At 36.9% G+C, this 16,628-nt stretch overlaps 1 long non-coding RNA gene across 1 annotated transcript; it reads right to left on the bottom strand.

Annotated features, from left to right (window-relative positions):
- Positions 1 to 12,177: 12,177 nt before the first annotated feature.
- Positions 12,178 to 15,683, bottom strand: LOC129660033 (uncharacterized). Its single transcript, XR_008718320.1, has 2 exons — positions 14,889 to 15,683; positions 12,178 to 12,447 (listed from the first exon to the last, which is right to left on the bottom strand). It is a non-coding gene; the product is annotated as an uncharacterized LOC129660033 (long non-coding RNA).
- Positions 15,684 to 16,628: the final 945 nt, after the last annotated feature.

The raw sequence follows: 16,628 nt of genomic DNA, 5'->3' as shown, positions 1-16,628 counted from the left end.
TAGAATAAAATAATTTTTTTTAACGTAACAGTCTCTTCAACCATATAACAGAGAATGTAAGATAATTATATTCTATGATTCTGGAAAATATTTATGGCAAGATTCTATAGATATATTCCTGGATTTCTCTCCTCTTCAGACAAGAGGCCATTTAGAACCAGGAAAGCAAAAGAAAAAAGAAAAGCAATTAATTTCAGTTAATATGGTATTTTCCTGGAGAAGGAAATGGCAACCCATGCCAGTACTCTTGACTGGATAATCCCATGGATGGAGGAGCCTAGCAGACTATAGTCCATGGTGCCGCAAAGAGTCAGACACGACTGAGTGACTGACTCACACACACACACACACACACACACACACACACACTATGTGGTATTTAGGAAAGTGTCAGGTGTTTCAGAATCAAAGACAGCCACAAAGGCTGTAAAACATTGGCTATGTTGCTCAGTTGCTCTGGAAGTTGTCTTTCCCATTTCTGGACTGAGGATGATAGTATTATCTGCTTCATAGAATTACCATAATGAATAAAAAGACACCACATACTGAGTCTAGCAATGTCATCCATATCGATAGCTATTATGTACAGACTTCAACAGTAAATATCCATTCAAGTTTAGCTATTAGATTCAAATGCTTTTTTATTCTCATCAAAAGACTACATAATCCTACATGAGTGTTCCTAACATATATGAATGTGTATATATGTAGGTGTGTGTGTGTGTGTGTGTGTGCCTGTTTTTGTATTTTCAGCACCCTTGACTATCCCCTCATTTTCTCTGATTTGGGGACAGTTTTTATCCCTGTAATTCTGTTTATATTTATTAATATTTCCAATATGTTTTTCAAACTGTATCCAAATTGCCATATATTCACTTTTAAATAGTAACTCATCTTCTTAGAATTTATAGACAGTTTATGAGACATTCCATCTAAAAAGTATGCCAGTTTCTATCTGCAATTATGGAATGACAGTTATTTACAAGCAAATTGTTCAATTTTAGGTATTGCCTTAGCACATCAGAACACTTATCACCTTGTGAATGTAGCTACTAGGAAAACCTAAGTGTTGTTTGGGGGTATTTATGGGATGTCCTTGAAAGAAAACAGTTATGGGCTAAGCTATTTGAACTTGATGTTATAAAGAGCCTGACCCTTGGTACTAGTGTGATTGTAAGTTAGAAGATAAAGGATGGATATAATGTTAATACTCAAAATAGGCAATGAGTATCTCCTTATATTTAACTTATTCAACATTTTTAAGAAAAGAAAGCCTCATTAATTAATATCCAGATGGTGGTAATTCACATAGTCTTTCATATTCAAACATTGATATACTTATTCTGAAAACATTTTGGATTTCACTAATTGTAAATCCATTTATATAAAAAGAAAGATGCATGTAAATGGCACCAAGTTTTTGGTTAAAAATAAAATAAAATCAATATGCATTCATGTTTCTAAACATCTGTATAGCACATCACTTTGGCCAATAACTACTGCCTGGCTTTTAAACTTTTCTTCAGGATGTTCAAATGTCACACACTTGGCTAAACTCTGGTGTTAATTTTGTTACATTATAATGAGCATGGATTCTGGAGATAATCAACCTAAGTGTGAATCCTAGCTCTCACAGTTTATGCTCTGTGTAACTGAGGGAAATCCATTTAAGCCTCGGCAACTCCATTTCCACATCTAGGAAGTAAGGATAACAAAATTCTCACCTTCCTGAGCTTCAGAAGACTTAATTAAAATAATTCCATACCATGTTTAGCATATTTCTGGCAAACTGTTACCTGTTATTATTACCAACAGTACTTTAACTATTATTTTTAAGTATTTAAATATATTTAGAAAAATATTTAAGAATATTTAAAGAAAGAAGAATAACAAGCTCTAGAGTTCCTGATGTAGCCAATAAAGTAAATTTGAAACATTGATTATGTGTATCTAAAGAAGACTTCTAATACTGAAAATATCAGAAGTCACTAACCAATGTCAGTGCTATGAAATCTCTGGAAATACCTCTTGCCTCGTTTTAGCCCATGCAAAAGGGCCATGAACATATTTACTTAATGCACAGGTGTCCAATAAGAATCAATCAAACCTCATAAGCATTTTCTAAATTTTTCTTTTGAAGATATTACAAAGCACTATTATTACCTGTTTGAAAATTACCATTTATTTTAAAGTCTTGCTGAAGAGATATAGCTGAAAATATTTTCCATGTACAGGCAAAACCATGATGACTATTATAGAGTTAAATTGGTGTACTCATACTGAATAACTGAGAACTCTGAAATAATAGCATTTGGAAAAATAAAAAGCAAAGTCACAGCCTTTAGTATTCTACATGGTATAGAGTGACCCACAGGGAAATATAGTGCATTTCATGAATCTTTTACAAACCCAAAGGATGTATTCAAATTACCTCCAAACAATTTTAAGGCAATGATAAACATATCTCTGTTGATCCAGAGGGATGATCTCAACTTCCCATTTCTTGGCTAAGGAGGATTAACATAATCAAGATGAATATCCTTTCCTGTACATTTCCCTATTGTAGACAGGTCTAAAGCTTTATGAAAAATCATGAGATAGAGGCAACCATTTCATTTTTCCTGGGGTTATGAGGGATGGGGGTGGGAAGGAGACTTGATAGCAATTATCATTTATAAAAAAAAATAATTAAGTGAGCAAAGAGCTAGAAGAGTATTATTTGGGCCCATCTCAAAGTGTACAAAAGCTACAGGGCAAGTCAGTGACCCCCAGAGTTGCTGCACAATTAAATCACCTGGACTTAAGAAAAGAAAGATTGTGATCTACAGCTTGCACCCCAGACTAATTATATCAAAATGTTACAGGTGGGAGCAAGGCATCAGTATTTCTAAAAGACTTCCAGCATATTCTTCTGTGTGTCCAAGTTAAAACTGACCACTGATTTAAGTGTGAGCTTACAGACCTCTGCCCTAGACTCTGCCCTCTTTTCTTATATATAACATCAATTTGCTAACTAAAGATTTTTACACTAAAGCAAATATTTAGGCAAAACCATCTGGGATTGGCTCATATCCATGAATTTTGGCTTTTCTGTGAAGTAATACTTAAGTAAAGTGAGGATTTTTTTAAAAAGATACCAGTATATCTGGCAAGATTTCAAACTTTGTGAGTGACACGAGCAGGACTGCTACAAAGGAGGTGGGGTGCCAGCAATGATGGGACCAGAAAGATCATTAAAAGAGGGAGTTTAGATTGTGCCTGGGAAAAGTAGTCCTTACACTGATAGTCATGTAAAATAATTTTAACTTATATCTTATTAAGCAATGGAAACGCTATTTCCAAATATGCACAAAAAACTATTCCATTCAGAATTCTCTGAAGCAAAATTTTTTCTTGTTTTACATTCCAGTGTCCCTCAAGGTTTTTGACAAATGATACCCAATCTGATGAGACTGTGTGAGAAAGTGCTACTTAATAGAGAAGTTTCTGTTTTTGTTTTGTTTTTAGAGTACAATTATTTTACAATGTTGTGTTACTTTCTGCTGTACAACAACCTGAACCAGCTATGTGGATACATATATCCCCTTCCTTTTGAGCCTCCCTCCCACCACTCATCAGAGAAGTTTGGATCCATCATGTTTCTATTTATTTCTAAAGACTGATAAGCAATTTGCCATGAAAATTATGTGAGGTAAAATGGAAATTGTACTTCTCTCAAGATGATCTTAGGTTATCACCCATTGTGTGTGTGTGCTCAAGTGCTCAGTCTTGCAACCCCATGGACTATAGCCCACCAGGCTCCTCTGTCCATGGAATTCTACAGGCAAGAATACTGGAGTGGGTTGGCATTTCCTTCTCCAGGGGATCTTCCCAACCCAAGGATCCAACCCACATCTCTTGTGTCTCTTGCATTGGCAGTTCAGTTCAGTCACTCAATCATGTCCGACTCTTTGTGACCCCATGGACTGCAGCACACCAGGCTTTCCTGTCCATCACCGATTTCCGGAACTTGCTCAAACGCATATCCATCGAGTCAGTGGCAGGTGGATTCTCTACCACTGAGCCACTTGGGAAGCCCCTTAGGTTATCTAATGCTATGTAATTTAATTGTTGTGTGTGAATTTTTTTTTATTAAAACTTCAAGACTAGCTCTTCTTTCTTTTTCATTTTTAAGATCCCTACAGCTAAATTAGAATGAACATTCCCTGAGAAATATTTAAGACACTAACAGTTTTATAAAAATAAATTATTTAAATAAATCATTTCAAGCAAACCTCAATGACTACCCTCCAAATTAAAGAAAGGAATTAGATAACACACTATAATGAAAGTTTGATAAATAAGTAAAGTGAAGTGAAAGTCATTCAGTCATGTCCAACACTTTGTGACCCCATGGACTATACAGTCCATGGAATTCTCCAGGCCAGAATACTGGAGTGGGTAGCCTTTTCCTTCTCCAGAGGATCTTCCCAACACAGGGCTTGAATGCAGGTCTCCTGCATTGCAGGTGGATTCTTTACCAGCTGAGTCACAAAGGAAGCCCCAAAATACTAGAGTGGGTAGCCTATCCCTTCTCCAGTGGATCTTTCCAACCCAGGAATCTAACTGGGGTCTCCTGCATTGCAGGTGGATTCCTTACCAACTAAGCTATCATGCTTCCAAATAAATAGGAACTCCCTTTTGGAATTCTACAATATGGAAGTCATGACAACACTTTGTATCATATTACTTAGTAAAAGCTGAGAAGGCCAACTATTGGAAGTTGAAAAACAAACTTTAAGCTTTTTCACAATATTTTGCCCAGTACAACATGAGCTTGGCTAGGATTATAACTTTAATGACTCTTGTGATCAGACTAGAAGTATACGTGCTTCCATTTTAAAAACATTCATAAAAGGATGGGATATAGATACTTTCTTGACTTGCATTTTATTGCTTAGCTGTAGCTCTTTGCATAGTTATTCAAATAGATTGCCTTTTATATGCTGAACTGTGCATGAAGGCAAGATATTATTTTTCCCACCGGTGACACAATATAGAATGCATATCAAGATAAAGTAGAAGATTGTGTTTTTCTATAATTTTCATGATTCTGCCTGCAGCTATTTAGAAAATAGGAAAGAAATGGGTTTTGTAAACCTATGCAGTTTTAGAAAGGTAGGCTGCTAGAACACTTTCCTAAAAATAAAATAACTTTCAGCAGGTTGTGGAAGTGAATGGAAAGGGAATTTGGGTAAAAAAGGAAATTAAGTTTATGAAAATAATAATTAGTTATTTCTCTTTCTTTGGCTTACATTTTTTTACTATTAAATACTCTCAAGTTTTGAGAGATAGTTAAACTATCTTATCCACACTATCTGTGGATCAGTTTATGATTGTAAGCACTGGGCTATCATGTGCACCCGCAAATGCTCCATTCAATGAGGATTTCTTGTGTGAGTGTGTGTATGTGTCCAGTGTGTACCTCTGTTTCAACAACCAATTAGCTTTTTAATATTTCACCTTGACTGTTTTTTTTTTCTTCTTCTCTTTTTCTACACAGATTCCATACATTTGTGGTTTGTGGTGTCAACTGAGTATTAAAATACCCTGTTTGTTAGTGTTTGGTTGCTAAGTTGTGTCCAGCTCCTTTGCAAGTCCATGGACTGTAGCCCCCCAGGCTCCTCTGTCTCTTGGATTTCCCAGGCAAGAATACTGGAGTGGGCTGCCATTTCCTCCTCCAGGGGATCTTCCCACACCAGGGATCGAACCTGTGCCTCCTGCATTGTCAGGTGGATTCTTTACCACTGAGCCACCAGGGAGGCACTACACTAAGCATTAATCCCAAATAATTCAAATATTTCTGCTACATCATTAAAATTTTGGTAGCCTGATTATGCCTTGGATTTGGGAGCCTTTGGTGGGGACTGGATGTTTTGTTTCCACTTCTCTCCATGAAGATTTCTGCTAGCCAAAACAAAAGTCAAGCATGGTAATTATAAGAGATTTTGCCTGTATCACACCTTGGCCACTCCTTAACTAGGAAGGCTAATTTGGGTAGAGACAAATCACAAACATTTGATTCTTCAGTTTCCTTGGGAAAAAGAGACTAGCCAGAGTTTCTGCACTGTGAAGACAGAGTCACTACCACAAGTTCCTGGGCTACCAGCATTTTACCCTTGGGGACAGACACTTGGTAGACCAAGGAAAAGGCATACTTTCTATTTCAGTGTGTTCTAGTGAGCCCTTGGCATGGTCAAGCAAAGGGAATTGTCCTATATTATCAGACAGTGTGCTTTTTTTTTTTTTTTTTTTGCTTTTTTCCTCAAAGCAGTACTTTTATGCAAGTATTTTATTTTTTCTTGAAGTAGAGCTGATTTACAATATTATATTAGTTTCAGGTGTACAACGTAGTATTCAATATTTTTATAGATTATACTCCACTTAAGTTGTTTCAAAGTAAGGACTGTGTTTCCCTGTGCTATGCAGTATTTTTTTTTTTTTTGATGCTTATGTATTTTATACATAGTAGTTTGTGTCCCTTAATCCCTTCTCTCTCACCCTTATCTCCCCTCTCCTCTCCCCACTGGTAACCCTTAAACCTAGAGAGTATTAGGCCCTCTAAGTGAAATAAGTCAAAAACAAATACTGTATGATATCATATAGGTGAAATCTAAAAAATACAACAAACAAATGTATATAACAAAACAGAATTAGACTCACAGATACGAAGCAAGTATTTAGTTTCATTTGACTAGTGATGAAACATATTCAAAAAGTTTAAGAGGTTTCCTCAAAGTCACAATTAGTGAGCAGCCAAGTCAGCATTGCAAGCAAAATGTGTCTTGCTCCCACATCTGTGGAACTGTCTCATTTGCAACTGATTAGGAAGGGATTTAAGAAATCCACAGTCCACTTTTGTGCCCTAAGGCAGATCCTAAGCTGGTTTTCTCCCATTCTTTCTGGAGTCCTTGCTTTACTCTGGAAATCTGTGTATTCAGGTATAGATCTTTCTTTCAAAACTGTTCTAAAGCTGTTTCGAGTTCTTCACATTTTCTCTTCTATAGTCATGGGTTTCAGAGGTCTAGCAAAATGCTTGGTATTTAAATTGCTTTCAACAAATCTTTTTATTTTTTCTTACTCTATCTTCCATCTCTTCTGCTACAGGTGCTCTTTATTGTTCAGAGAATCTTCTTAGAAGTTCAAAATGAGGTAGACCATCCTCCAATGGGCTCCTGCCACTTAACTTACAAACACTGAGGGGTCTTTCATCACAGAACTTAATGACTGAAATAATAATAGCCAGGTGCTCTTCTAAGATCTTTACGTATTGGTTTGGTTGACCAAAACATAAGATGTTATGGAAAAAAAATCCAAAAGAACTTTTGGCCAACACAATGTATTAATTTATTTAATTCTAAGTACAACCTGATGAAACAGGTGCTATTTATCATTCCCATTCAAAAAAACAGAAAATGAGGCAAAATGCTGTTAACTAACCCAAGGTCACACCACTAGTAATTGGTAGAACTGAGATTTTAAGGAAGGAACAAACATTACTCACCTTTTCCTCCAGCCGAGTTCTAGTATTTGTAGATACCTACCTTGCTCAAACTTGTAGTTTTCCTAAGGATAAAAGAGACTTAGCTGTCGTACATTGGAATAGCAGGAAGGTAACAACTTTGCACATCTCTTCTGAAATGGAAATGCGGAATACTCTTACCATTTGCCATCAGATTTTGAAAAGTTAAATTGATAAAAGATGCTGAAACTTGATAACAAAAGGTGTGAGTTTGGGGAACTGAATTACAGGTGATTTGGGAAACAGTAAAATGCAACTCAAGACACAATGTGTCATATATTATAAAAAAAATGATATGAATTTACACATGATAGCAGCTGTAATTTTATTGTCAAAGGTGGAGAAAGTCGGAGTTTATTTCAGTAACTCTTTGAAATGTATTTCTTTAGTCTCAATAGCAGTTATATATTAATTTATTCAGTCATAATAGTTTTGAAGCGGTTAGCTTTAAAGCATTGCTATTTATACATATGCATACATATTTCTACCTGTCTGAAATATATTAAAATCAGAAAATACTAATGCAATCTATTTGATTTTAAAGGGAGTGACTCATTTAAAAATCCAAAGAATTGTTGCACAGCAAAATTAACATGTTAAATCAATTATACTGCAATAAAAATTTTTTAAATCCTAAGAACAAAAAAACAGTCTCCAAAATGCCAGTCATCTTCTTATCTGTTTTTCAAATCACCTGAAACCTGGTGAGAAAATTCCTATCTTCCTTGAGTCCATTGTGAATATTTACATCCAGCATATAAATCTCTAAAATTACACAGACCCTAACAGCAATGCTGACCCAGGCTTAGTCATGTTATTTCAACTCTAGGCCTCTGGCTGACATTCCAAGATGAGTAAACCCTGGATAATAACATTACCCAACACTCTCTACGCAGAGCTAAACCAACAAGTGTAATTAGACATGCGTACAAACAAGATTAAAATAAAGAAATCAAAATTTACTATACCCTGGAGCACTACAGAATGAGCAAGCAGCATTTATTCATGCAGAAGCTGCAGACCTTTAATTCAGGCAGCTTACTCCTGTGCTGAGTAACACCCACCACTGTAACCTAGGGGCCAACATAGAGAATTCACGATGGCCATGAAACTCCAGGTGGGGCTGTAAGAGCAGAAAAATGGTATGTAGTTTAGAGGGTAGGATATGTGATTTAGAGTTTATAGGATTAAGAGGCCTTGCAGGTTACATGATGCAAGATTGAAGGAAACTTTAGAAGTTACAAAGAAAAACTTGAATTTGACATTGTGCCTGACTGCAGGCCACAGAAGTGAAAGTAAGTCAAAAAGGCAAATTCTTGGACTACGGGCCATGAAGCTTGAAAAACTACAAGGGAGGGACTTCCCTGGCAGTCTGGTGGTTAAGACTTTGACTTCCAACGCAGAGGGTACAGGTTCAATCCCTATTTGGGGAGCTAAGATCCCACATAACTTGTGGCCAAAAAAACAAAACATAACACAGAAGCAAGGTTGTAACAAATTCAATAAAGACTTTTAAAATGGTCCACATTAAAAAAAAATGATAAGGAAGTTAGAAAATATAGGATCAGATCAGAAGCATGTATCCCATAATCACTGAAAATAAGAAAGCATCAAGTCCTTCCCTACATGCCTATATTTGAATTTTACCAAGTTAAACTGAAGCTATGGAAAAGCATTTGGCAAGAAGATGAATGAAATCTGCAATTTCATTTCAAAGAAAAATAGTTTACATAATGTTATTTAACATTTGTTCTATATTTTTTAAAGTTCATTTGTCTGTTTAATTTCATGTGCTCTTCTTAAAGTTACTGTTTATAAAAAGCAAAACAGATATTCCCAATCTGATGAACCAAAAAACTGAATTTCACAGAGTTAACTTGTTTTCCCAATGTCAAGGAATTAGTAAATGGTGGAACCAGGACTAACACTTCTATAACTGAGAACTTCTAATACTGAGAGCTTCTAACTCTTCCCTCTACCTTAGTTATTTGTATTCTTTTTAAGTGTAAAGATTTTTCTTTGATAGTAAATACATATGGCGATATCCATGATGGTTGTTAAAACTCTGTAGTCAAAACTGAGTCCCTTGTATATGAAAGATTGTATTTCAGTTATCTCTGAAATATATTTTTTTAGCTTCAATTGCAGGCACAGTTATTCATTCAGTCAAAATTATAGATTATGTGCCTACCATATGTAAGCCAGCCCAAATGCAGTGCCAGAAACTATATGCAAAGGAAAATTCCTTACAATAACTCCATGGCCATAGCTCATGCATAGAGAACATTTGTACTGCTATAATGGAAAATTGAATATTCATGTAAGGAAAGAAAGTAAAAAACATGATGATATGTTTTCTACTGAATGATGGAAAAATATATGTCTTTTAACACAGATTTTGGCTCCTATTGTTAACACACTGATACATACATGTGAGGGCAGGGTAACTGAAAGTGGGGTCCAGCTATTTGGCACTCACATGCCATTAAAGCAATGAGGTTGGTAGAAAGGAAAGTTTGCTTTACTCTGGATGCCTACATCGGCGCAAGTTGGGGAGGCAGACTTCTGCCAAAGACTGACTATACCCCACCCCATACCACAACCAGTGGGCAAGAGCTTTTACACGTGAAGTGAGGAGGCTACGTGCAGAAACACATAGTCATCTCTGACAGTTGTCTTGAAATTGGTTATGTGGAGGTCTGAGCAGTGTCATCTTGCTTGTTTTAAGTACTGTTAATCTTCAGTTCTAGAGCTGGTTTGTTCCCATTGACTTCAAGCCAGTTCTTGGAATTGTGGCAGCTTATGTCACAGCTATTGCCTGGTCATCATGTAGTTAACTTCTTCCACCTTTTACAGATTTCAGAATATATAAGACAGCCCACGGGTTATGGCTCAGAATATTATTTATAGTCCTTAGGAAGAAATTGAAAGTCTTTGACTATACTTCAGGACTAAACTATTATTATTTGGTTTCCTTTGACTGTTATCCTTCCTTTCTCTGTTTTCTCACATCTCTGATTAAACTTATTTTTTCACCAAAGTTTTCCCACAGACAAAAGGCAGGTGGAGGACATGAGGTGGGCAAGGACTACAAGGTCTTGCTCCATTTCAGCAATAGTTAGGAACCCTCTTCAGCCCTCTTCCCAAATACATTACCCAGGCAGGGAGCAAGGTCTGCCACTGCTCTGCTGCTCTGGAAGCAGAGAATAGAGGCAGAGTGAGAATTCTAGGACAGAAATGGTATGGACCTAACACAAGTAGAAGATATTAAGAAGAGGTGGCAAGAATGAGGTGGTACAGAAAAACTATACAAAAAAGATCTTCATGACCAGATAATCACAATGCTATGATCATTCACCTTGAGCCAGATATCCTGGAATGCAAAGTCAAGTGGGCCTTAGGAAGCATCACTATGAACACAGCTAGTGGAGGTGATGAAATTCCAATTGAGCTATTTCAAATCCTAAAAGATGATGCTGTGAAAGTGCTGCACTCAATATGCCAGCTAATCTGGAAAACTCAGCAGAGGCCACAGGACCAAAAAGGTCAATTTTTATTCCAATCCCAAAGAAAGGCAATGACAAACAATGTTCAAACTACCACACAATTGCGCTCATCTCACATGCTAGTAAGGTAATGCTCAAGATTCTATAAGCCAGGCTTCAACAGTACATGAACCATGAACTTCCCAGATGTTCAAGCTGGTTTTTAGATCTCAGAGGAACCAGAGATCAAATTGTCAACATTCTCTGGATTATCGGAAAAGCAAGAGAGTTCCAGAAAAACATCTACTTATGCTTTATTGACTATGCCAAAGTCTTTGCCAATAAAGTTCCATCTAGTCAAAGCTATGGCTTTCCAGTAGTCATGTATCGTATGAGAGTTGGACTATAAGGAGAGCTGAGTGCTGAAGAATTGATGCTTTTGAACTGTGAGGTTGGAGAAGACTTGAGAGTCCCATGAATAGCAAGGAGATCAAACCAGTCGATTCTAAAGGAAATCGTCCTGAATGTTCATTGGATGGACTCATGCTGATGCTGAAACTCCAATACTTTAGTCACCTGATGTGAAGAACTGACTCATTTGAAAAGACCCTGATGCTGGGGAAAATTGAAGGCAGGTGGAGAAGGGGACAACAGAGAATGAGATGGTTGGATGGCATCACTGACACAGTGGACATGAGTTTAAGTAAGCTCCAGGAGTTGGCGATGCACAGGGAAGCCTGGTGTTCTGCAGTCTATGGGGTTGCAAAGAGTTGGACGTGACTGAATGACTGAACTGAGAATTCCAGAGGGATGTGTTTAACTTACTTAACTTAGCATACCCGCATAAACAAATGATAAAGCGTGAAGGTATGCATTTTAAGAATGTTAATGTCAAACACAACATTGTAAAGCAACTATACTCCAATAAAAATTAATTAAAAAAATGTTAAAGTCAAGAAAACAGGCTAAATACTAAGTATGATATCACCTTGTGCTAAGGTCATATAGACCTCTTGCTAAAGGAAAGGAGTAGCTATAAGGCTAGGAACATACGTAAAATTTTTAGCTCGATTATTTGGAAAAAGGTGGGGAGAAGGGATGTATGACAGTGGGGATATTTTAAATAATCAGACTGGTGTTTCGAAATGATGAAGTTACAATTCCATGTCTGTGTTTCAGTCAAAGAACTTTGTGAGCAGTTAGTGGAATATAAATATGATGCTTTCTCCAATCAGAAATTAAGTTGTGCGCATCAGTTGCTGATGTCATTTGGAGTACGTGCTGGACAAGGTGTGGAGATCATTGTGATACTGTGGACTGGAGTCTTCAGGTGGGTTATGTCTTAGGTCAATGAAGATGAAGACTGCATGAGGCACGTCATAGCACAGCATCTGGAAACATCTGTGACATTGAAAAGAGACACTTCAATTGAAGGAGAGTGATTCAGTTTGGTACAGGGGTCTTCATGGCTTAGGTTAAGACGTACTGCTAATACACTAGATTCTTTTGAGGCAATGAAGAGCTTGAGAATCACGTGACTCTCAACCACTCAACACACACCTGTTAGGAATCTGAAAGTTGCTAGGAACTGTGCCAGGCTTTGGAATAGAAATGTGAATTACACAAAAATTCTGCTTCCTATATGTGAGGCAATGTCACTGACAGATAAAGAAACAGTATAAAATATTATATAATATCAGTGGGTAATGATAGCAAGGAGAAAAGGTTTTCTGACTCCTTGATTAGATGGCAAAATAAAGTCATGTGGACTGCTCCTCACCACTTCTCTAAAAAGCAGCAGTGAAAGATAAAATTTAAAGCACATATTTAAATAAGAGAAAATGTAAATTTTGATATAAACACATAGATATATAACTTTCTATTATAATTCAGAATGCATTGCTTATTAACAACATAATTTGTTTTGTAGATTCTAGATGTGTGTTTTGTAGTCTCTAGATGTGTTTTCTGGTCATTAAAGAAGATGAATAAAAAATGATAAAATTACATTGTGATATCAATTGTGAATTGAGGGGGTTTGTGTATTTTTCCTCAAATTTCCATTTTTGCCCAGGATTTGTTTTAAAGATACCGGCATCGAAGCTACCGTCAGCTTTTAAATCTGTGCTGGGCTCAATAGATACTAAGAGGAATAAAACACATTCAGTTGCTTCCCTCAGAAAACTCATAATGACAGGGAGTATGAAAGAATTTTGTATGTCAAAATCACAAGTGGTTTATGAAATCCAGCAGGAGGGATAATGGTGAAGATAAAAAAGGCAGGATCCCAACTGTTGATGTTACGTTATATAGCTGAGTTCACTTCTCTGATCAAGGAGGGGCCATTAAAGTCTTTTAAACTGGGGGAAAACATGATCAGATACGTGTTAGAGAAATGACTCTGAAGGTCGTAATTAAAAAGGATTAGAGAAAGAAAAACACACTGGAGGATGTAACATTAGTGTAGGTGAGAGATGATGAAAACATAATTTAGGGCAGTGTCTGTGAAAATGATGCTAGATTCCAGTGATAACAGAAAGCTAAAATCTGTTGGCGGTAATGAATAATTGTTTATGGCCAGATGAGTGAAGTTTGACTCTCTGAGTACTGATTTGAGAGATATGATCAGTAGTCACCTTTTTGAAAACTGAGAAAAAAGATAAGGATAAAATTTGGGAGGAAAGTATAAAATTAAATTCTAAAATTTATTTGTAAGTGAATTGTTTCAGAATTCACAATGGTGTGTTTGTGTGTGTGTTAAATAGATAGAAATGTAGACAAAAATACTTCCCAGGGAAATAATAAGAGCTAAATTGTACTGAACACTTATTCTTGTGATAAGTACTTTCCAAGCATCAGTTAACAAATGTACCAGCTCTAGAAGTGGGACATATTAATGTTTAGTACCATTTTACGGGTAACATAGAAGACAGGAAACATAGAAATTAAACTGTGTCCTTTGCATTACCCACAGAGTGATAGAATTAGTCCCAAGTGGCCTGTATTCAAACCCTCTGCCATCACCCACCACACTATGCTGGCCTCTTCCAGCTTTAAATGGTAAGTAGACTCACATTGTTGGCCCACAAAATCCCACTTTATTCTATTTTTATTTAACTATAGAATTACTGAGATAGTCTGGATTTTGAGAGCTGGAGTGGTGGACTTTTCCATTCTAGAAGAAGAAAAATCTTCTTTTCCCTTTGTCTAGGTCTAATCTTCAAATGTCACAATCACAGCTCCTATCTTTCTGCAGATTACTGTTCCTTAAAAAACATTCTCACCATGTCTTTGCCTCGTCTAACCAGGTATTGGTAAATAGCCCTTCCTCATTTCTCACATCAAGTCCAATTTCTTCTACTTGATTTCAAATTCTTCTTTAATCTTTCTCAGTTATTTATAACCGGTGATACCTCCGACTCTTTTCAGCATCAGGAAGGTGCTGCTGTTCGGCCTTGTTTGCTAATTATCTCGTCCCTGCCTCCCCTTTTCACCTGGGTCCCCATTGCTGTGCCCTGTTGCTCTGTCTCCTGGGGGTTCCTGCTGCCCTAGCCTATCACAGAAGCATCCATCCGTGCTCAGCAATTAGTTTTCTCCCTCAACACCCATCTTACTACTACCTTCACTGTACCCCATTTATCCTTCAGAGCACCTGATCCACACTACCTTTTAAGAAAAAAAAAACAATTTGAATTAATTTGCACTTCAAGGATTCTAAAATATTTATAAAGTGTCTACCAAGTGCCAGAAACAGCTGAGTCCCAAAGGACACAAAACAAAGATTTCCATTTGGCTTCTGCCCTCCAAGAGCACTTGATCTAGTGGGAGAGACACACACATACAGAATCTGACAGAACACAGTCGGGAAGTTGCAGCACCACCAGCAGAAGCAAAACACAGAAGATAGAATTCTGGCTCTTGGTTGTTCAGTGAAGGCTTGGAAGAAAACAGCTTCTGAGTTGTGTGTTGAAAAGAGGGAATTCTCCCATGTAGGAAAGTGGAGAGAGAATGTGAGAAAGGAGCGCAAAGCTATGGAAGTAAAGATGTCGATTCTATTGCTCTGACTCAGAGCATAATTAATTCATCCTTCAAGCATCATGGCCAGGTGTTGGTTCTATAAACTCCATTTCCACCACATCCTTTTTTTCTGGTCAGAACTGCCAATAGCTCTTTATTGCCTCTTCCATTAGACTCAGCTTCTCTGAGCTGACTCTCCAGGTTTCCTGCAGTTCATCCCTATTTTTTTTTTTCCTTGTTTAAAGTGAACCGTTTTTAAAGTCTTTATTGAATTTGTTACAATATTTGCTTTTGTTTTATATTTCGGGTTTTGGGCCATGAGGTGTGTGGAATCTTAGCTCCCTGATCGGGGATCAGATTCGCTCCCCCTGCATTGGAAGGTGAAGACTTAACCACACAGGACTTCCAGGGAAGTTCCCATCCCTGCATTTATATATATCATAATATACAATATTACTTGCTCCTTTGCAAATCTGAAGGATGATATTCTTTGGTGTTTGCTGGTTTTTGTTTTTCAATTAGATCAGAAGAGGTTTAATTGCTCCTGTCTGCTGGCCCTGCATCACACCTAAGCTCACAGGTATTTGCTCCTTTAGGAAAAGTGCAGCCATTGAAATAGCCGCAGGAGCCCATGATTACCTCCTGCCTATTTCTCAGGTCAAGCTAAGTAGGTTTGTTTGTAGAGTCAGATTCCTGTGGTTTCTGTTAAGTTGGGTTCCAGTGAATACACCTGGAGCTCAGTGTGCAAGTGGTGACTATTTAAGTGGAAACACGAAATTACAGTAACACATGACCAGCAGATACCCTGCCCAGTAGATCCCTAAAACACTCCGTGCAAATATCAGAGCTGAAGAAAGATGTGGGTCTCTTTTGTATGGAAAGAGGACATTTTAGCCTCATATTCCATCCGGTTTTCTCTTAACAGTGCTTATTTCTAGCTAATTGACAGAGACACACCAGATTAACTTTAGAATTTTCTCTTGCAATTTGCTATAGGTCTTACCATCTGTGTAATAAGTATCTGCAAATTCACATCACTTTAAAAAAGTATGTGAGTTGTTTGTCTCTTTTCTGTGAATTGCAAAATGTAGAAACTATGATGTGTATGAATGCTAGTTCTACATAAGAAGCTTATTTATCTCTATTTGTTTCTCTCGAGTTTGTTTTCCAGTCATTCACTTTATTTAGTTTTGGTTCCATAGTGAAATGGTGAGACTTGAACAGTGAATGAATGTTTGTCTTCTGTTAAACTAGAATCAGCAATACTTAAAAACAAATGCTTCCTTTGTTTTTTCTTCTGAGCATCTTTAATTAAGATCTACGATCAATCATTCATTAAAAACATACTGCGTTTCTTTATATATAAAATCTACAAATATACTTAAAGTCTATGAACTTAAAAGGGAAAATAAAGATAATCTTCAGTAGTAAAAACCTGGGATATCTAAAACAATGAAATATATGTTGTAGTGTACGTCTTATGGAGCTTTGTTATTCGTGGAAGTTTGGAATAGACAACACACTTGTTACTCTCCCCAAATCATCAAATGCCTGCAATTTGAGAA

Source organism: Bubalus kerabau, chromosome 9 (genome assembly GCF_029407905.1).
Source record: "Bubalus kerabau isolate K-KA32 ecotype Philippines breed swamp buffalo chromosome 9, PCC_UOA_SB_1v2, whole genome shotgun sequence".
NCBI lineage: Eukaryota > Metazoa > Chordata > Mammalia > Artiodactyla > Bovidae > Bubalus > Bubalus kerabau.
This window is presented reverse-complemented; position numbering and strand designations above follow the sequence as displayed.